Raw genomic sequence first — 21,781 nt, forward strand, 5'->3', positions numbered from 1 at the left:
CCCACCCAACCAACCTGCACATTTACTTGCCAACATCCTGCCAGCAAGGATGGGGAGAAGTTCACAGTGGAAGTAATTCACCAACAGAAGCAAAGGAAAGGAAAACACACAGACACACAAGATCGTCCACCCGCCAGAAGGGTCTTCTGTATTTCGACACGGCTGGGACCCTCTGCAGTGTATCACAAGGCCAATTCTTTTTGAGCTCCAGGGCCTGGGGATACAGTACAGGACAACACTTTCCCCTAAAAGGATCTGTTGTGTTGTTGTTGGCGGTGGTGGCGTGTGCGTGTCTGTGTGTGTGTTTCAAGGCAAGTCCTTAAAAAGGATGGTTTTGAGCTCAGGAAACGTGGGAAGAAAAAGATACAAAAACAGAAGTAAACGATGCTGTTAAAAGGAACTTCGAGGTGCTCCTGCACATCTCAGATGCTGACCCACACTGAGTCTGAAACAAAGCCTGACTGCAGACGCCCAACCCTCCTCAGGTGCTGTACGAACTTTATGAAGCTGGCCCAGCACCACTCAACAGACAGCCACGCTCAGGGTCTGAAGCCAGCATCCATGCCCGACCCTGAACAGCAGCAGTGACTTAGGAAGAAGCCCTGACGCTGGGTAGGACGAGATTAGGATGACAAGGTCCTGCCCTCGGAGTTTCCAATCAGAGATGGAAAAGCGCAGTCCACAAGCAAGTGACCACAGAGAAATCCAAAGGTACGGAAGTACCTCCCACAGGGGCGAAGTGCAGCCAACGCCTGCTCTCTCAGCCCGGGGCACGCAAGCCCTCGGAGTCTTTCCCCCCATCTCATCACAAACAAAGCCATCAAACTATCTGACTGGCTAATCCTGTGCGACGGTGGTATCACAGAGCCCGTCGACTCTCTTTCTGGGGAATGAAGCTCTTACCGGAAGGCACAGAGAATCCAGGCCAAAGGGAACCAGAAATACCTGGGGTGTGTTAGCAACAGCCTCATGACGGCACCCTGAGCCCTGCTTACCCCACCCTACCTACCTCCCCTGTCCCACGCCCCAATACCCAGACCCTCAAACAAGACTTCAAAACCCTTCTCATCAGGATGACCAGTAAAAGAAGGCAAAGCATCCTACTCTTCCTCCTTTCTTCACCAACCCCTGACACCAAGGTGTTACTCAGGTGGGGCTACTGCACCCCAGGGAGCCCCAGGGGGACAGCAGGGTCTCCTGAGGAGCTCTTGGCAAACAGGTGCAATTAGAGATGCCTGCCGGTGCAGCTAGATGACTGTTTACGGCGTTAGCGGATCACTGCCAAAACAGACCATCATCGAAGACAAACCAGGAGAGAAAAGAACGTGGAAAAACGTAATGCAGAATGTTCTTTAGAGTTCAATTAAGGAGCAACGAGGTGGTAGCCAAGCTCCCTCAGTGAGGCAGGTAATAAGCCTCGGGCTCACCATAGAACCTCATGTCAGACCAACTTCTGATCGGGAATTTTTCATGCACACAGCAAATACTTACCTGCAACTGAGGACATGCACGAAGGGTGACTACATGATCTATCAACCAGACCAGGTCACTCTGGGTGTGGGTGAGGCTCTACTAATAGTTACACTGGACAAAGAAGACGCGTGCGTACCAAGCTCCTCCGCCAACAAACCACGAGGGACCAGGTGGCTGCTCTCCTGCCATGCACCGTTGACCCTGGGTCCCACCGTTGACCCTGGCTGCTCTCCTGCCATGCTCCGTTGACCCTGGGTCCCGCTTGCCTGGGGGTGCAGGGCCCTCACTCAGCAATCAGTCCCTGCATTTACAGGAGCCCATGAACCGACAAATGAACAGGTGAGAGCCTTTATTCAGCATCCTTGTGGACTCCTGGCTATTGGTGACCTACTGACCTGATTCTCTCCTCCGTGGCTCAGATGCCTGACCCACACTTCACTTCCATCCTGGGCCACTGAAAACCTTCCTCCTCTACAGAACCTGTCTTTGTTTCTAAGAACCCTGCCTGCCTATAGGTCCTAAACCTCTGTTCACCCCAGCCCACTGCTATGGGCTGAGTCAAGCACCCAAGCTGACTCACAGCCACATCCACACCCTTGAGCCCAGTGGTCCCTCGTCCACTGTCCAATCAGGCTCCAGAGCTCCAGCTTTGGCCATTCATCCCCAGCTTCCTAACCCATCTCTCTATCTACCTCTGCTTATACAACGGGCTCAGCGCTCCAGGTGTAGAAGGCCCATGAGGACGGTATGGGTGAAGCAGACAGTCACTCCAAACCTGGGGCAACCTTGAATTGAGTCCTAATGGAATTGAATCATTTTGTTCTATCGGGTGGGTGAAAATAATCAGGTAGGACATCACATCCAGACACGAGTGTAAGCAGAGCAGACACAGGGAGGACACTAACATTAGTCAACACCTGCGTGCAGACACCGGCCAGGTGACTTACCTGCCTAATACTCACATTGTAGAGATGAGAAAATCTGGGCTCACAGAGGTCTACCAGACGTAAGGTTCATGCTCTTTCTAGCGTGCCAATGTCAGAACGAGCCAATGACAACAAACACTTGAAAGAAGACTTACAGGGAACAGTGATGTGCGAAGCTCTCCTCCAAAATCGTGGAAAGAACGCATACATTGATTCTTTAATTTAGAGAAATATAGTCTCATGTATTTGTTTACAGAGAAAGACGTCATGTATTTATTCACACACAGGAAGTAGCTTAGCCCTAAAACTCAAAACGGGCACAACAGACAGCATCAGCAAAGAGGGTTCTCAGACATTTCAATAAACACCTCGGCTTCTGCTTATGGTATAAATAACTACTTTTAACGTTTAACGTTTTTAAGAGTTTGTGTTAGAACGGACAAGAACTAAGAACACACACATCAAGAAAAAGTTTTTTAGGATGACAGAACTACCTGAGGTTTTTCTTTAAAACATTATTTTTTTTCTGCAATAAAATCATCGCCCACATTCCAGGATGCCGGTAACGAGGACGTTTTCTCTTTCGTTTTTGCTTTTGTTCTTTTGTGGCGGCAAGTGCCGGTCCACGGGGGTAGGTGAGGGTAGGCAAGGCAGGTCAGAGCAAAGGAAGCCTCGTGCTGAATTAGCAGTCAAGGGAAGAGAGTTCTGGTCCTAGATCTGCACTAAGGAGACTTGTAAGATGCTGGGGTCCTCAGCTTCCCTGAGCACCAGTTTCCCATACAGAGCTCCAGGTTTTGGAAGGCCTCGTCCCCCTTCCAAGCCTACAGCTTACTGAGAATGCTCCAGCACGGGCTGATTATTAAAGTGACACACTTCAGAGAAACGGCAGGGTGTGTATTTAAAAAGGACTATGAAATGAGTCATCTGTGAGTAAAACATAATTTATCTCCATTTAAAAAGTCATGTTAACCTACATGGCGGTGGTAGAGAGAACATCTACCGTCTTACCATTATTCTGAAGAGGCTATAAATAGGCAGTATTTGAAATGAATCAGCTCTGTGCCACCATCCACCGAGAAGCCCATGCATGCAGCATCTTCCAGACCATACCTGCAGGCAGCTTTGTTTCGAGCGCAAATGGAGAGGGGAAAGAAGCAGCGTTAGTGGCGCCCATCATTACAGATTCAGCTGCATGTCTGACACAGGAAGCTCATGAAGAACTGCAATTTAAAAGGATTTAAAATAAACAAATAAAAAATTCTACCTGGGCACCTATTCGGAGAGCTGCCAAGCCAACTGTTTTTGTTTTATCACAAACTGTTTAAAGTCACCCCTGGACCAGGGTACAAACCACATCCAAGTAGAGACCTCCCTGGATGTTACCAGGGTCTCCGCACTTCCCCGCTCCATTATGTACTCAGGTGACACAGTTCATGCAGTTGAAATGCCCCCTCTCTGGCACCCACACCGGGCTCTGTGTGGGCAGCATGGGCGGAAACAAGGTGAGAGCCATGCAGGCTTCAAAACGAGAGCGTACCACTCAACACCAACACCCTCTCCCAGTTCCAGAGGCTACTTCTCACCACCTCTGCTCCCCACCCACCACCCTTCACACCCTTGCTCCTAAAAGTAGACCTGTTCCTGCCAAGATCTCTGCCATAGGACTGTCCCTAACGTGATTGAAGGAGGAAGGTTAGAGAGAGGAGGGAGTAAAGAGGCAGCAAGAGATGCGGAGGCTCTCGCGGAAGGAACTTTTGCTCTCCAGACCTGCTGCAAGGAAATATCCTGGTGATGTTTTCAAGTACTTAAAGGATAAGTGGTGATCTTCTTTTTTTAAAGAATGATCAAAGGAAGTTTTTAAGTTCCAAAAGCTCTTTTTTTTTTTTGCGGTACGGAGGCCTCTCACTGTTGCGGCCTCTCCCGCTGCGGAGCACAGGCTCCGGACGCTTAGGCTCAGCGGCCATGGCTCCCGAGCCCAGCCGCTCCGCGGCATGTGGGATCTTCCCGGACCGGGGCACGAACCCGCGTCCCCTGCATCAGCAGGTGGACTCTCAACCACTGCGCCACCAGGGAAGCCCCAAAAGCTCTTTTAAATGCTAAGAATTCAAGCAAAGTTACTTATTGTTTCAACCTTTATTATAGCTAGTGCATCACTTTCCGTTGACTATATTTACAATATATTAGAGCTGGTGGGTTTAATATAGATCTTTAGAGTAAATGGAAAGCCATGGAAAGGCAAAGTTTATGGGCCATTAGGAATAATTCCTTTCATAAGAATAATCAAGTTAGGGCTTCCCTGGTGGCGCAGTGGTTGAGAGTCCGCCTGCCGATGCAGGGGACACGGGTTCGTGCCCGGTCCGGGAAGATCCCACATGCCGCGGAGCAGCTGGGTCCGTGAGCCATGGCCGCTGAGCCTGCGCGTCCGGAGCCTGTGCTCCGCAACGGGAGAGGCCACAACAGTGAGAGGCCAGCGTACCACCAAAAAAAAAAAAAAAAAGAATAATAAAGTTAGAATAATAATAATAATATTGATAATAAGAGGACGAGGAGGAGAACGAGAGGAAGGAAAGAAGAAATGGCGAACATAGAAGACAGTACCATAGGGTGGATAAACCACATTTTCTGTAGTGAATAGAGTCGTCCCTCAGTATTGGCAGGGAACTGGTTCCAGGATCCCTGTGGATACCAAAATCCACGGATGCACAAGTTCCTTACATAAAGTATTTGCATATAACGTAAGCACATCCTCCCATACGCTTTAAATCAACTCTGGGTTACTTATAATACCTAACACAATGTAACTACTATGTAAATTGTTGTACATACAATGTAGATGTTATGTAAATAATTACCAGGCCATGGCAAATTCAAGTTTTGCCTTTTGGAACTTTCCAGAAATTTTTTTTTTTTTAATCAGAAGTTGGTTGAAACCACGGATGCAGAACCCATGGGTATGGAGGGCCAACGTAGCTGAGTTCTGTGTTATCTAGGATAAATTACAGAGAGTCTCTAGGCCTCGGTGTGCTCCTCAGTAACATACGGTCCATTAAAGTCCTGCACCATGGGATAAGGATCACAGAAACGACGCATGTAAAGCATTTAGCACGTGCTTAAGAAACACCCACGTGTCAGTGATTGTTATTCTGGGATGAGTTTTAGTTCCAACTCAACCAATAACGAGCTGTGTGGTCTTGGGCAAGCTAGTTGACACGTCTGAGCGGTGGTTTACTCACCAAAAGAAATAAGGAGTCTAGATTAGATGATCCCTTGATCTCTAAGGCTTCCCCAAGCTCAAACCCTCTGTGACAATGCAGGGTAGTTTCTAATTTCAAATTCTTTGAGGTGTCTAGTTGTCACACCTTTATGATTTACTGGTCATAGCCACGATTTATTTGATACCAAGGGTCTAGTCAAGGCACAACTCCTAATCATGAGACTGTGCCTGTGGGGATCCTAGAACCGCTTTATGAAGACTGTTTGCACACTGTGGTTTCCAGGAACATGTGCTGGCAAAAGGCAGGCTTGCCTGTAACAGGAGAATCGATATATTTCCATCCCAGGGGCCTTCAAATGTTGCGACTGTCCCCAAATCAGATTGCTACTGTAACATGTCCCAGTGGCCCCTGGCAGCTGATGGAGCACACACAAATTAAATCATGTACTACGACCCCCCCACCCTCCAACCCCACCCCCGCCTATAAAAGAAACTCCCAGTTACTTCCTGCTGGACACATTGCAATAATCCATCCTTTCTGATCTTAACAATGAAGTTGAAAGCTGCCAGCAGAGGTCCATTTCTCTTCCATCTAGGCAGAATGGAAACTCAGCTATTTCAGAATTATCATCCACCTCCTATATTTTAAAACTCATCAGTGACTTACTTCTTTTATAAGGAAAGATGAGGCATACGTGTCCTTACGTGTCAGGAAATTTTACATGATTATTGAAGAACACAATCTATCATGGTCTACATCATCACTTGGCATTCTCACCCATAAACCCATGTCATAACCTCTTAATTTAGGTGATGGCCAAGCACCCAAGTTAGCAAATACGGACAGAATTTAACATTGCTGCTAAACAAGACTTACAATAAAATCAACCTGGCACAGTAACATTCATAAAAGGTGGTGCAAATAGCAATTAGCTCTAATGAAGTATTGAGTATTGGAAGTATTTGCTATGCTTGGATAAAGCCAAGCCAATCATTGCTTCTCTGTTAATTCTTTAGCTGTCCCTAAGCAGACACCCTGGCCAGTTTAAATCTCATCTCACACTCACTAACAGGCTCATTAAGAGAGGAGAATCAACAACCTCTAATGAAATGATCAATTCAGGCAACAGTCCTCAATGAAAGCTAACAGACCCTGGGAGAAAGGTTGATGTGGAAATTCACAATGAAAGGATCAAACTCCCAGCACATGGACCCAACGATCAACCTCAATATCACTACAAGGGAGACAACCAGACACCGTCCTGAGACGATGGGACACGAAGTGTACAACACGGCCAACAAACTAATCTTGCCCCCCTAAACCTGAACGTGAATCTATGAAAAATAATAAACAGAAACCTCATTTAAAATGGAATCAGGAAGCCAGAAGGGGGAGTTTTCATGCCCTACCACTCTATGTCAACTGCAGACCCCAAGTAAAAGAGATACCTCTGCATCTCCAACAGAAAGAAGGTTATTACTTTACCACTCAGCAGGAGGAAAGAAAGGTTTCTAAGCCTGGCAACAGCCCAGCCAATGAGAGGCTGTCACAAGTCACCCAATGAAAAGCCACTATACTTTGAATTCCCAGTTTCCTCCAATGGACTCTTTGTTTATAACAGTCCCGGCCAAATCCTTCTCCTCTAGAAAAGATTGTTCCTCTTCTCTGTTCTCTGGACTTACCTGTGGGTCGCCATAAGTTTTAGGTCCCAAATTGCGATTCTTTGCTGTTCTCAAACAAAGCCATTTTGCTGGGAAAATAACTGGTTGTTTTACATCAACAAATCTAATAAAGCTTTCGTTCTAACTTTCAGGTTACAGAAATACAGAGGTTGGTGGAACACGTTTAAAGAGAAAACTCTCACCAAATCCAGAATGCGGAACCGTCTGCAAGACAACGGACTAGCTTCTTCCACAAAGCAGTAACTTAGGGAGAACAGGATGGAGCATATCAAATGCAATGTGTGAGCTCTGTTCGGACCCTGGTGTGAGAAACCAACTATCAAAAGACATTTTTAAGCTAATGAGGGGTGAAATCAATGCAGGGAAGATGGGGAGTCCTACATATTCCGGGGCTGCCCCACCCCTTGCCTTCTGATGGTCTGGAACTGCAATTCAGCCACTCTCCAATTGAAAGGGCGGGGCCCGTGAGCAGAAACTGAGCGACGGATGGCTGGGCCACATCCAGCTCTGCACAGGAAGGGGAAACTCTCAGTAAGAAGATGCAGGAGATCCTCGTTGGTAGAAAAAGAGGCAGTACCTGGGGCAATCTAGAGAGGAAATGTACAGGTTCTTGAGCACAATTATAGCCAACAGGATTCTAGCAGCCTTGGGCTTCACAGGAAACCCATTCATGTAAACAGCGTAAAATCCATGCTCTGAACAGAGAAGTTAACATTTGAAGCAAGCAGGGTACCTATGAAATGGGAGAGAAGGAAGCAAGATGAACACCCAAGTGTACAGACAGAAAGGTATGAAGTGTTTAAAAATCTTCTCAAAACGTTCAGATATTTGTGATACACAAAGAACCCCTCTGCAATGGGGAGCACAAAATCCTCCAATATGGACTATACATGAATTGGAAAAACTACTGTTTAAATGCAGGATTGTTACATAGAAGGGAAAATTGTATTAGCATCTAATATAATGACATAAAACACTTTGAAAAATACATGATGCCTAATTCCACCCATTAATAACAAGGTAACAGCCTTGGGAAACTTCATACCAAAAACATGGTACTTCTGATAAACGTAATATTTAAGACCAGCTCAAAAACACAAGCTCTGCCTAATGACATAATTCTGTGTTTGGAATTTGGTGCCACGCTCACACCATACCTAAGGAGGCTCCTTCACTAAAGGATCACTTTAAGACGTCATCCTTCCCGTGTGATGATGCCCGAACTGAAACGCAGTCATAAATACCCTCCTTACAGCTACAGTTGTAGATTTACCTGCTAAGTGCCTTATTCCAGCTGGGATTCCAAGCCCTTTCTGAGGCTAAGAAGTCAAAAGTTTTATCAAGGGCTTCCCTGGTGGCGCAGTGGTTGAGAGTCCGCCTGCCGATGCAGGGGACGCGGGTTCGTGCCCCGGTCCGGGAGGATCCCACGTGCCGCGGAGCGGCTGGGCCCGTGAGCCATGGCCGCTGAGCCTGCGCGTCCGGAGCCTGTGCTCCGCAGCGGGAGAGGCCACGGCAGTGAGAGGCCCGTGTACCGCAAAAAAAGTTTTATCAACAGGGTTAAGGGAATGTGGAGTCTTGAGTCTTGGCTGAGGCAAAGTTCTGCAGAGAGGAGGCCCAAATTTGATCCCAGCTCTTAGAACCTGGGGCAAGCTCCTTCATCTCTCTATGCTTACTTTCCTCATTTGTAAAACACTAACACTAATAGTACCTCCCTCACAGAACTTCTTGGAAGACCACAGAAGATAATGAATGAAACCACACCTGGCATAATCGGAAATGCTCAGGAAATGCTAGCCATCATTATGTTTCATCATCTGAAGGCCCATCTCCCTGGAAATCATTCTCATCAGCACAGAGTACCTCTTTCTGGCCAAGGCAAAAAAATGTTCCTTAAGAGCAGACACAGTGTGTCACAATGAATGGACCTCAGAAACACTCTGTTAAATGAACAAAACTGGACACAAAAGGCCACATATTGTATGATTCTCTGTGTAGGAAATTTCTAGAAAAAGCATAACCTTAGACACAGAAGATCAGTGTCTGCCTGAAACTGGGGATGGAAAGAGGAATTGACTACAGAGTCTAAAACTGGCCTGGGGTGATGGTGCTCAACAGTACAAACTGACTAAAAATCATGGAACTGTATGCTTGTAATGGGTGAATTGCACGGTACATAACTGATACCTCAATAAGCTGTACTGAGGGAAAAAAAGATGTGGTTTCACAGTGCTTGCACAAGTCCTTTCTCACCAATCTATTCTGACAGCAAACTCACATATTCTGCAGAGCACAGCCAAACAGCTGAGGACGCTAGGCTCGGGCCAGGACCAGACCTGGATCCTAATCCTGACCCGGCTTAGTCCTACAGCAAACTTGTTACTTCTCTAAGCCTCAGTTTCCACATCTGTGAAATGGCAACCCTAACAGTATTCAGGTCAGAGCTGTTGGAGCACATCTATAATCCTCCCCCAAGTTTCCCAGATCAATAAACGGTGCCCCCTTCACCCAGGGGTTGAGGCTAAACACAGAGGTATCACTCGTGACTTCTCCCCTTTCCCATATCTGCCCCAATCCATGACCAAGTCCTGAGGGTTCCATCCTCAGGATATTTCAGGTATCCATCCAACCACTTCTCACCAGCTCCACCCCAGTCCTCGGGGACTCACAAAAGCCTCCCACGGGTCCGCCTGCCTCCACTCTGGCCTCTGCAGTTATGGCCGCAGGCGGGTATTTACACACACAAGGCTGATCTCCACCATCTCCTGCTCAGGACCCTCCCCTGGTCTCCTCCAGCCCGCAGGCCCCACCTGATGAGCACCTCTGGCCCCTGGGCCGTTATCCGCCCTTGCCTCTGCACAGACGGATGGGGGTGAGGCTCACCCCTTCCCTCATTCAGAGCTCAAGTTCTCCTCAGAGGGGCCTCACCCTACTAAAAACCCCACCTCTGCCCCTGCCGGACTCCAACCCCTCCACCTCATTTCCTTCACAGCAGTGACACTGTCTGGAATCACATCATCTACGTTCTCCTTTACACTCTGTCTTCCCACTAGAAGACAAGCTCCACGCAAGCAGGATTTTGACACTCCTACCCACGTGCCCCAGAGTCTGGCACAGGGTCTGGCATAGAGAAAAACACGTTAAATACTTGCTGAAGGAATAAAGAACTCTCACGAAGCACTCAGCACAACACCTGCCACATAGGAAGTGCCCAAGAACTGTTAGTTGGTAATAATAAAAATATTTATTATAATTACAGTTCACAGATCAGAATATGGAAGCCCTACGAGGTTACCTGCCTAAGCCAGGTTGCACTCTTAGTCTGACAGTCTAGTACACGTCCACGGTGCCACGTTCCACGAGCACAGAATAACCGATGCTCCCTGCCCGCCCCCAGCAGGAACGCGAAGGATACTGCGGCCAGTCCCACTGACCATCCTGTGCCCTGCCTCCTCTCACCTGGCAAGAGTCACCTGATCCTCGAAGGGGTGGCTGGCACGCTATTGAACCCTATGGCAGTCCCAGGAACGACAACTGATGGTCCCAAGCGTTCCACCAGGTAAAACGAAGGCAGGCTTCCAACTCACCCTAAGACCACTCTAAGAGGTAGGCAAGGGTGATTATCTGCATTTCATAGATGAGAAAGTAGAGAAAGAGAAATAAACGACCTGCTCGAAAACCACATGCATACTAATTAATGGTGACCCTGGGCCCAGGATTCTGAACATTTTAGAACACTACGCCTCCCTCTTTCCAACACACTACACTACTCTGGGCATCCGTGAAAAAAGGAAAGGAAGACAAAGAACCCTGACCCTGTTTTATTTTATTAATTTACTTTTTTTTTTTTTTTTCGGTACGCGGGCCTCTCACTGCTGTGGCCTCTCCCGTTGCGGAGCACAGGCTCCGGATGCGCAGGCTCAGCGGCCATGGCTCATGGGCCCAACTGCTCCACGGCACGCGGGGTCCTCCCAGACTGGGGCATGAACCCGTGTCCCCTGCATCGGCAGGCGGACTCCCAACCACTGCGCCACCAGGGAAGCCCCTATTTATTTACTTTTTAAATTTATTTATTTATTTATTTATTTGGCTGCATTGGGTCTTCGTTGCTACATGCGGGCTTTCTCTAGTTGCGGCGAGCAGGGGGCTACTCTTCGCTGCCGTGCATGGACTTCTCATTGCAGCGGCTTCTCTTGTTGCAGAGCATGGGCTCTAGGCACGCAGGCTTCAGTAGTTGCAGCACGTGGGCTCAGTATTTCTGACTCTCGGGCTCTAGAGGGCAGGCTCAGTAGTTGTGACTCGTGGGCTCAGTAGTTGTGGCACACGGGCTTAGTTGCTCCATGGCACGTGGGATCTTCCCGGACCAGGGCTCGAACCCGTGTGCCCTGCACTGGCAGGCGGATTCTTAACCACCACACCACCAGGGAAGTCCCGCTTTATCTATTTTAAATGACATTAAGTTGTAAGGGAAAAGAACATTCTAAAGAAAGTCCTTCTATATATACATATTCACAATGACACTCTTAACCTCCTCCAGCACAGGGGAATTTTCGTACCTCTCCATTAGACATCCAGAAACAACTTCTGATTATTTATACAGTGGGAGTTTGTAAGAGCACTGCATGGTTTTGCAAACTCATGAGCATGGATCAGGCCCATATGCCTCAAAAACCTGGATAAAACGTGAGTTTTAATCTGAACGCTCACAGAGTGCGCTCTGTGTTACATATATACTAATAACGACACAGAAAAGCTGACACCACAGGATCACGACCTCTCTCCCAGACACTTGGTTACGTCGCTTTATGAAGGGTGCCAGAACCTGTGTCCAAGAATAGAATAAACATGCCATTTCGGATAGCAAAGCCAGGTTCTCTAAAACCCTCCTGAAGGCGTGAAGGCATCCTGAAAGGTCAGATAAAGAGAGAAGGGAGAAGCCCCTCGTCCTCTGCCACCCCGCACCAGTGTCCCTCATCGGCATCTTGGCATCGTCACTGTTACCAAAAATCTGTGGGCGACAAAGCAAAAGCCTAAACGCCTTGGGCCGGCCACGCTCAGGGACCATGTGTTTGGGGCTTCAGGCCCTCGGAGGTAGATCTTACAAAGTTCATCTCACAAACAAGAGCACTAAAGCCCCCGGGGGCTCTGTGACTTGTGGGGGTCACAAAGCCGGGGCCTGGTACTAACTCAGACACACCTGGTTTCAAAGCTCCAAACTGTATGGCACATTCGTTAACACGCCCCGTTCCCCAACCCCACCTCTTCCGCCCAGGGCTGGCACTGAACAGGGCCATAGAGGCTCCACTATCACACACTTGGCATTGACAACAGAAAGGAGAACAGAGAACGAGGCGAGAAAAATCCTCCAGACAACGCGCACCTACCACCCACCAGGATGCGGACAGCTGGTCTACCTGCACTTTTTCTATCTTCTGCCTAGGCTCTGCAATTCCCCATTTAAGATTTCTCCGTGTAACAACTGCTAAGGATTTATAATTCAGTAGCATGACCAGGAATAGCACTGAGGACAGCCCAGAATCACATTGTTTCATGGCTCTAAGGGTGGAGGGAGCTTTTCTTCACACCACAAAACTCTAAGACTATGCGGTGGGTAGGGACAATTACTGTCACCAAAGTACGCGTCCCTCCCACCTCTCCTCAGGCACACACAACACAGACCACAGCTACTGCTTTACAACCGCTCTGACCAGCTGCTTGGCCTTAAATGAGATCCTTGGAAGGATGGAACTGCTAAAGAGTCCACCTTGTGTTAAAGCAGCAGTCCTTCCTTTTTCTACATTGCTCTCCATTTTCCTTCCTACAGTTCACCTGAGTCTGGAAAACACTCTTAAATAAGTCTTCCCACGATTTCCCCACAGCCCCCTCTTACCTTTTCATTTGTAAGAGAACCTGGGGTGGGCGCACCATGTCCCCACCACAGCTGGCTTCCCAGGGCCACCGGCTGGCAGGTTTACCTTCAGCAAGAACACGCAAACAAGACTACAATTTCCCAGTCCCTCCTCAATTCTGCCCTAGAAAGCGTCCCAACCCCTCAGCCGAATTCTAAACACAACCGAACAGTCCTCCAAATCTCCTCCGCCAAGCCCCTACACCTTGCTCTTAAACTGATCAGCCCTGGGCAAATCACACTCGGTGCCCTCCACGTCTCTTGCCCTACCCTTCACGCCTCTCCCCCTACCCTTCACCTTAGAGTCAGAAACCCAGTCCCGCAGCCTTAGGTGGGATTTCCATCATTCTTGCTGAGATGCCTTAATTCACAAAGTGCTACCTTCCCTTCACAGCTCTTAATATCACGGTCATCAGACAATGTCTGTGTAACTCATACAATTCTTTAAATATCTTCCTCGCCTGCCCTGCCATGTGGACAGGGACCCCCTGGGACTTGTCAACTGCGGTATGCCCAATGCAAGGGCAGTGCGGGCACACGGGAAGCAATAAGGAAATGTCTGTTCAATGAAGGAATGAATAGAAAACAAAGCTTCCCCCAGCAGCCTCAAAAATAACCACTCGACGATTTACCAGGACTAAGTGGCAGCTGGCCAATCACTTTCTTTCTTTTACTGATGGGGTCTAGGAATCAGCAGCATCAGATGCGGTGGAAAGCATCGACTCCTTTTCAGCGGAGCTCCCTAGGTACTGAGTGTAAGGAAAAGTTTAACGTTCAGACGGATGGGGCCCAGCACCTCTTGCACAAGAAGGAAAAGGGGAGAAACTGGTCTGCTTCACAAAGGAAAAGCAAAACAAGGCTAAGCTTAAACAAGGAAATTACACAAAAAAAAACCGCAGGGAAGTCTCATCATCAGGTCATCCCAGCACTAAGTGGCCCGGGGCTGCGCACACGGACTCCTTAGCTGCACAGAGCTTTCCCTACATGACATGAGCCCAACGTGAGACGCAAAAACGGGTCAGTGCTCACAGTTACTTTCTCCAGACTTAAAGAAGGCTGACAAGTCAATATCTCAAGATATCCGGGGACTTCTAAAAATGCCTAAAATCTAGACCTCACCCAACCAAACATCCTGGCCCCTTTTCTCCAAACATTTGCACAGAGAATTCTGGAGGGAAGGGGCAGATGGGGCATTAAGAATATGAAGTTATATTACTTACCTACTATGTCCCCTCTTTCCATGCCTTAACCACTCCCCCAAAAAAATCTTTAAAAGTCTTTTCCACCTTTACATGTGGCATGAAATAGCTAGTGGGAAGCAGCCGCATAGCACAGGGAGATCAGCTCGGTGCTTTGTGACCACCTAGAGGGGTGGGATAGGGAAGGTGGGAGGGAGACGCAAGAGGGAGGGGATATGGGGATGTATGTATGCATATAGCTGATTCACTCTGTGATACAGCAGAAACTAACACACCATTGTAAAGCAATTATACTCAAATAAAGATGTTAAAAAAAAAAAAGTAATAGGAAGGAAGCGAGAGAGGGAGGGAGGGAGGGAGGGTGGACAGCATCCATCCTACCACTTACAGTTCAGGACCCGGATCTCTCAGAGCACTTCTCTCAAGCACAAACCAAGTCTGCTTCTAAACATCCCATGAATGGAATCTCCAGGCAACAGGGACAGGTGTCTGGCCATCACAAAGAGCCACACGAGTCTGTAACCCTGGACCACTCCCAAACTTTTCTCTCCACCCTGCGAGGCAGCAGAACTTTTAAGAGCAAAACAGCTCAACTCTAACCTCACGTCCAGCTTGGCTGTGCTGCTCAGACTGTTCAAGGTCATAGCAGGGTTGAAAAATGAGATTGAGAGATTCTGATGGCCCCTATTTTAGTTTCTTTTGACTTATGGTTGGAGAGAGGTGCCATTATCACAGCAGATTACACACTTTACACACTCACAGGTCACTGCCGTTGACCCTCCATATCCACAGGGTATTGGTTCCAGGACCCCCGAGGATACCTAAATCCGCAGATGCTCAAGTCCCTGATATAAAATGGTGCAGTAAAATGAATACAGTCGGCCCTCTGTGTCCGTGGGTTTGGCACCTGCGGATTCGATCCTTGGTTGTTTGAATGTGGGGATGTGAAACTTGGGGATACGGAGGGCTGACTGTACTGCACTATAACCCGTCCAAGCACACTCACAGATTAAGGAGCCCCACGTTAGAAACAGGAACAAAGATTGCACCTGACAGTACATAACCACAACTTCCTCCTTGTAAATTCTTCTGATTTCAAAAAGTATTGCATCATCCTAGTGATCAATCTAGTACTTCTAACAGTTGTCTCCAAAACCTCTTTTTAACTTTGCATATTGGAGAAATTATATGTCGGAACATTTTACAAGTGGAAAATAAAAGTATGTAATGACAAAAGCATTCAGTGGCTAAATCTGGGGTGGAACAATGTGTTTTTTGTTTTTGTTTTTTCACAGAACACAGGCACGTGGCGCAAGGTCTGTTAGAAGCAAGCAAGTCACCAGCTACAAAACCACGGCTATTCCTTGTTCTACAAAGAGTTCCTTTCCATCACATATTTCTCATGGATCTCAGAACACAATTTTATTTTTTTGAATATGTTAAAAGCCAAAAGGTTTACTTTTATTAAAAAAGAAGCCAATCTGAAACTACTCCTGAAATCCAAAGAATATAGTACATTAAACGCTTCTATCTGTCCGTCCTTCCCTATTAAGTGGAACTTGCATTGTTTTTTCTCTTTCTTCCCTCCCCCTTCTGTATAGGTGGTTATCTGCAAGGCTATGAGGAAATACACTTCAAACGACTTGTTGGCAAAACACTGCTGTAGACTACGGTTATTAGAGATTGTGTTTTAGACTGATAAGAGTGGTAAAGATTAATAATCAGTAACTCCCTGATTTATTCATTCACACACATGCATTTCCACACCATGGCTGCCAAGCCATAAATGAAGCAAAGATGCCTTTATCCTCCGGGTATGTTTGGGTGGTTTGGTACATGAGTGACTTTTTTTTCCCCTCTATTTCTTTTCAATTTTTTAATAAATATATATAATTTTATACTTAAAAGTTTTAAACTGGAAAAGACTAGCACTAAGAAATCTTCTCTAGACAGGCCCTCCAGATACTATTTCAACTTAAAGCAACTTGGACAGCTAAAATCTCCAAAGTGATGGAGAGGGCACATGGCCGGCGGAGAAACTAAGTACCTGTTAGCAAGAAATCCTCAAGTTAAAAATATAAAGTCTAACAGGCCGCATTCCGGTTTTCTGTATTTATGTTGAATATCAAACTCATTTTCATTAAATAACTTTGCTCTACTGTCATTAAGTCAAGTCTTTTCAAGGAAGGAAAGGTATGCTATCTTGCTGCAGAGAAAAAGATACCGCATTTATCCTCTGCGGGATTCCGCTTCGCATTTCAGAGGGACTGTTACCATCCCCTACACAGCAAGTCAAAACTTGGCCAGACGCATCCACGCCATCCCCGAGGGACCTGAAGATGCTTGAGGAGAAGTTAAGAGAACCAAAATTTTAGGACTCCTTGGGGGCAGACGCCACCCAACATACTGGGTTCACTGGAGTAGCGGGAGCGGAGAAGAGGCAAAAATAGAAAAGTTACTTGCAGACTGTTTGGAAACAGTGCCCCGGTCACCTTTAAACCAGCGGCGCAAAGCCCCCACGGCCCCTCCTCTGTTTGCCCAGGAGGAGGAGGCTCCGCGGCGGCCGGGGCTGCAGGGGGCGAGCCGGGCGCCCAGGGCTCGGCATCTGGCCGCGCGTGGCGCACCCGGTGGGCAGCGCATCCCCGCTCCAGGCAGGGTCTCTCCATTTTCAGGGCCGAGGAAGCAACAATAAGCCGAGCGGAGCGGCCGCTCAGGCTCGCCTCCCTCGCGGCGCCCACCCCCCCATCCCCTGCACTCCCGAGCCTCGGGTACCCCCGCGCGCGACTCCTGCCACGCCCCGACCCCGCACCCCGGGCTCGTCCCCGGCACGGCGCGGGGTGGCCCGGGCTCCCCTCACGCCCACCGCCCGGCGCGCCGTCCTCCAGCGCACGCAGGGACCCCCGCCCAGCGCCGGCCACGGGGAGGGGAAGCCCGGCGGCCCTTCCCGCCCGGGGTACCCTCGCGTCAGGGGTCGGAGCCGGGCGGCCGACCGGCCGGCCGCGCAGTGGCCCCGGCGGGCACCCCGCCTCCCCCGCACTCCCAGTCTTTGTGTGCAAAGTAAGTGCGGTAGGCGAACCCACCTCGGCGCGCGCACAAAGGCGCGCGGCTCCCTCCGCGGCGCTCGCTCCGGGCGGCCGCGGCGGCGCCCAGCGGCCCGGCGGCTCAGGGCGGCCGGGAGGCGGCGCGGGCGGCGGCTCCGACTGCGGCTCCGACGGCAGCGGCGGCGGCGGCACGACCAGTCCGGCGCAGAGAAGCTCTTTCACACCCCGCGGCCCCGCGCGTCCGAATTAAGCGGGGAGGCTGGGCGGAGCTAGGCTGCTGAGGCCACGCCCCGGACACGCCCCGTCGCGCTGGCTGCAGCTCGGCGCTCCGGACCGCGGCCCGCGGGGACTGCGCCGGGAAAAAGTCTGTCAGTTTGATTCCTGGAGGTTTTCGTTCTGTGGTTTTAGTTTGGTTGGCTTCGGAATCTCTCAAAGCAGAGGGAATATTGGAAGAAAAAAACTGAGTGTCACCGGATGAGAGAGAAAGAAATGGGAAATTAAAGGTGACAGGCGCCCGTTTGCGAGGCCCACAATCAAAGATCTCTCTCTGTGTCTGTCTGTCTGTCTGTCTGTCTGTCTCTCTCTCTCTCTCTCTCTCACACACACACACACACACACACACACACACACGACCGCAAGTATTCGGGACTGGTTGGTTGGTGGGTGTCTGGCCTCCATCGCCACTCCACTCCTGTGACATTCAGAGAGACTGTCCCCATTGAAATTCTGCCAACACGTCACCGAAGAAAACTCAGAGGGACACGGAATCAGATGTACTGTCCAGCCAGAGCCTGAAACCCAGTGATCTGGGAATTTGCTCAGACTCCTCCCCCTCGCCCTCGCTCTTCAAAGGGTAATTGGAGATTTAAACTTATGCGAAGGGGGTTTCCTCGTGGCGCAGTGGTTGAGAGTACGCCTGCCGATGCGGAGAACGCGGGTTCGTGCCCCGGTCCGCGAAGACCCTACATGCCGCGGAGCACATGGGCCCTTGGGCCATGGCCGCTGAGCTTGCGCGTTCGGAGCTTGTGCTCCGCGACGGGAGAGGCCGCGACAGTGAGAGGCCCGCGTACCGCGCAAAAAAAAAAAAAACTTATGCGAAGGAGAAAAGGGTTTGTTTTTTTCCCTCTCGGATTTTCGTTTTTCTCAGCTCCCTTACAGCAAATCGCTTCTCTGCCCAACCCCGAGACTCTTAGATTACAATCTACGTGAATCACAGCAGGTAAAAAAATGGGAGATATGTTTCAGAGTAACAAACAATAAAGACAGCAGGTAATGGATTTTAGAGCAAAAGCTTTTGAATTTTCTTGGCAACAGATGAATAAGGGCTTATTTACTGGGAAGCTCTTCTGACTGAAACAGCTTGGGTCACAATCACACAGAAAAGTCATATCAATTATGGATTTTGGTAAACCAATTACTCCAAAAATGTTGGAAAGTCACAGTACTTCAAGAGCCTGGTCATCCCTAGGCCTTGAAGCCCACTGAGGGGTGGGGTCACCTGCCAGAGGATTTAGAGAGATGGGCTCCTTCCCAGCCCAAGAAATTGACCTGTGTGAACTTTATCCACGGTGTTTCCCGCAAGTCTTACTTCCCTCCCATTCTTGGGTTATGTTGGTTCTGTTCTTCACAATGGATACACCAGTCACTAAACCAGAACCTGGGATCCAGCCTAGATTTTGCCCTCACTCCCCACAGGGGAGACAATTCCAAGTCCTGCACGTTCTGTGTGACGGCTTGATAGCCCTTCCAGTCCCCATCCCACTGGCTCTGCCCCAGCTGGCCTTTGGGGTCTGTCAACACACTGTGGCGGTAGCCCCCCAGCTGTCCCCAGACCCCAATCTCACATATGCTTTTCCTCCAGACTGCTTCCCCAGTGAACATTCCACTTGCACATCTGCTCTCAAAACCCTTTAAGGGATGCCCAATCCCTACCACATGGCCAAGTTCAAGCTCCTTCGTACGGTACCCCGTAGCACAGCGTACCTCTTGATATCACCTTGATGACTTCCCTAGGCTCTTGCTGTATCCCCCAAACAAACACCCATGGTGCCACTCAGCCAGAGTGTTGTATTTGCTAAACGGCCCTGTTTTGTGACTATGAGGACTGGATGAAAGAATCTGTCACCTGTTAGGCTTTTCTATGCCTCCCCTCTACCCAGCACACCTTCATACCCCCCCTACCCCCAAGAGCTTCTCTCCTGTCTGAGATCCAAGTTGCTCTGAGAAGACTTGCTGACCTGCTCAAACTGAATGGACCTTTTCTGCCCTTCCCATACCTAGCACGGCCTTATAACTAGTGCACTGTATTATAAATATGTGCTCTTGGGGCTTCCCTGGTGGCGCAGTGGTTGAGAGTCCGCCTGCCAATGCAAGGGACACGGGTTCGTGCCCCAGTCCAGGAGGATCCCACGGGCCGTGGAGCGGCTGGGACCGTGAGCCATGGCCACTGAGCCTGCGTGTCCGGAGCCTGTGCTCCGCAACGGGAGAAGCCACAACAGTGAGAGGCCCACATACCGCAAAAAAAAAAAAAAAAAAAAAAAAAAAAGTGCTCTCCTTGAGCAGAGTTTATACTTGATAGATACACATATCTTTACATCCTCCTGCCTAACCCAGTATCTGGCAAATAAGAAATGTTAGGGACTGAATTGTGTCTTCCCCAAATTCATGTGTTGAAACCCTAACCCCCAATGTGACTGTATTTGGAGATGGGGCCTTTAGGGAGGTGATTAAGGTTAAATGAGGTCATGAGGTTGGGGACCTAATCCAGTAGGACTGGTGACCTCATAAGAAGAGGAAGAGATACCAGAGATCTGTCTCTCTGTGCACACAAGGAGGCCATGTGAAGACACAGCTAGAAGGTAGTCATCTGCAAGCCAGGAAGAGGCCTCACCAGAAACCAACACTGCTGACACCTTGATCTTGGACTTCCATCCTCCAAAACTGTGAGAAGATAAATGACTGTTGTTTAAGCCACTGTTATGGCAGCTCAGCAGACTAATACAAGAAGCATGCATTAGATTCTAGACTCTTAACACTAGAAAAGCATGGACCCACTAGTGAGCCTATAATGTACCCCCCCTCAAAGCAGCCTGGACAAACTACTATGATGCCAGGGCAGTGGACAGAGTGTCTAGACGTGATAAGTGACCACACAGCCTTTTCCCTGCCCTGGTGAGAAACAGCTTATTCCATAGACTGAGGTATTAATGCCCAAGGATCTCAGCCTTGGCCTTACCTTTGTATCAGGAACCATTATTTCTTTTAAACCAAAAACAAAAAAGTACGTCAAATATTTACTTTGAACTTCTTGAATCAAAGCTTTATTAAAAGACAGGATGCCAACACCCATTCATTAAGTCTACTGTTTGGGGCTCGTATTTCACATTCCTGAGAATCTTAGGGGGATTTTAATCCAGGCAAGATCAAGTATCCAATTTGGCTTGGGGCCCCTGGAGTCACTGTGGGCGGACTCTGGAAATAAGAACTTAAAGATTATGGACCAGAGTGATATTTATACTTGTATCCACAGCCTCTATCAACAGTGCCTGGACCACAGTAGAGGCATGATAGATGTTTGTCCAATAAATAAGCCTGGATTTTCACGGCACAGCTAGACCTCCCAGGAGTATGTCAGGTGACACCTAACTCTCAGCCTGAATCTGATATCCTGTAGATTCCATATTCTGGATGTGGACAGAATCCCAGGAAGGTCAGGTGAGCCCGTGGTACCTCCTTGGGTTTCTACTATTGGGCTGACACACTTCACCAGGTATATAGAGGCCCTTTGCTCACTTTCTCCACATACAAAACAAAGAAAATTCTCCCCTGAGTGGCTTTTGAGTCCTTTAACCAATCACTGGTGTTAGATTCTCTAATCGTACTTTACAGCAAAACATACATAATAATTTTCCACCTTATAACACTCACCCGCAAGACCACCCATATAATCAACTTTAACCTCATCCTCTTGCTTTGACATAGGGGGTCTTTTAAATTCATTCCTAAGGAAAAGTGAGGAAAGCAGAGATGAACATGTGGGGACATAAAGTGGAACAAAGCAAATCAACTTGGAATGAGATATGTTGTCCTTTATCTCCCACTTGGTCATTTTCCTTATACACAATCTTGAAAGAGTTGCTTTATGCCCGAACCATCATCCTGCAGAACTCCAAACGGATGAGAAAGGCTTAACATTGCCCTAGAGGAGGGAAATTTATTTTTATATGTATACTGTTCTGTATCTTAAATTTTGCACTGTGTCCGTGACCATTTGAATAATCCGTTCAAAAAGACCATTTGAATAATCCATTCAAAACGAAATAAAATCTTAATTTTCAATT

The 21,781-nt window shown here is 48.6% G+C and overlaps 1 protein-coding gene across 2 annotated transcripts in view; it reads right to left on the reverse strand.

The window, feature by feature from the left end:
* FAM107B (family with sequence similarity 107 member B) overlaps positions 1–21,781 on the reverse strand; it is a 218,375-nt gene that overhangs the window by 67,062 nt on the left and 129,532 nt on the right. Inside the window, exon 1 of one of the 2 annotated variants that reach the window (XM_060006270.1) lies at positions 17,481–17,657. The exons of the other annotated variant lie outside the window; for it this stretch is intronic. The gene's annotated coding sequence lies outside the window, so the exon portion shown is untranslated. Of the gene's footprint in view, positions 1–17,480; positions 17,658–21,781 lie in introns of those variants that run through there. 2 annotated transcript variants of the gene reach the window in all.

This window comes from Delphinus delphis, chromosome 2 (genome assembly GCF_949987515.2).
Source record: "Delphinus delphis chromosome 2, mDelDel1.2, whole genome shotgun sequence".
Classification (NCBI taxonomy): Eukaryota; Metazoa; Chordata; class Mammalia; order Artiodactyla; family Delphinidae; genus Delphinus; species Delphinus delphis.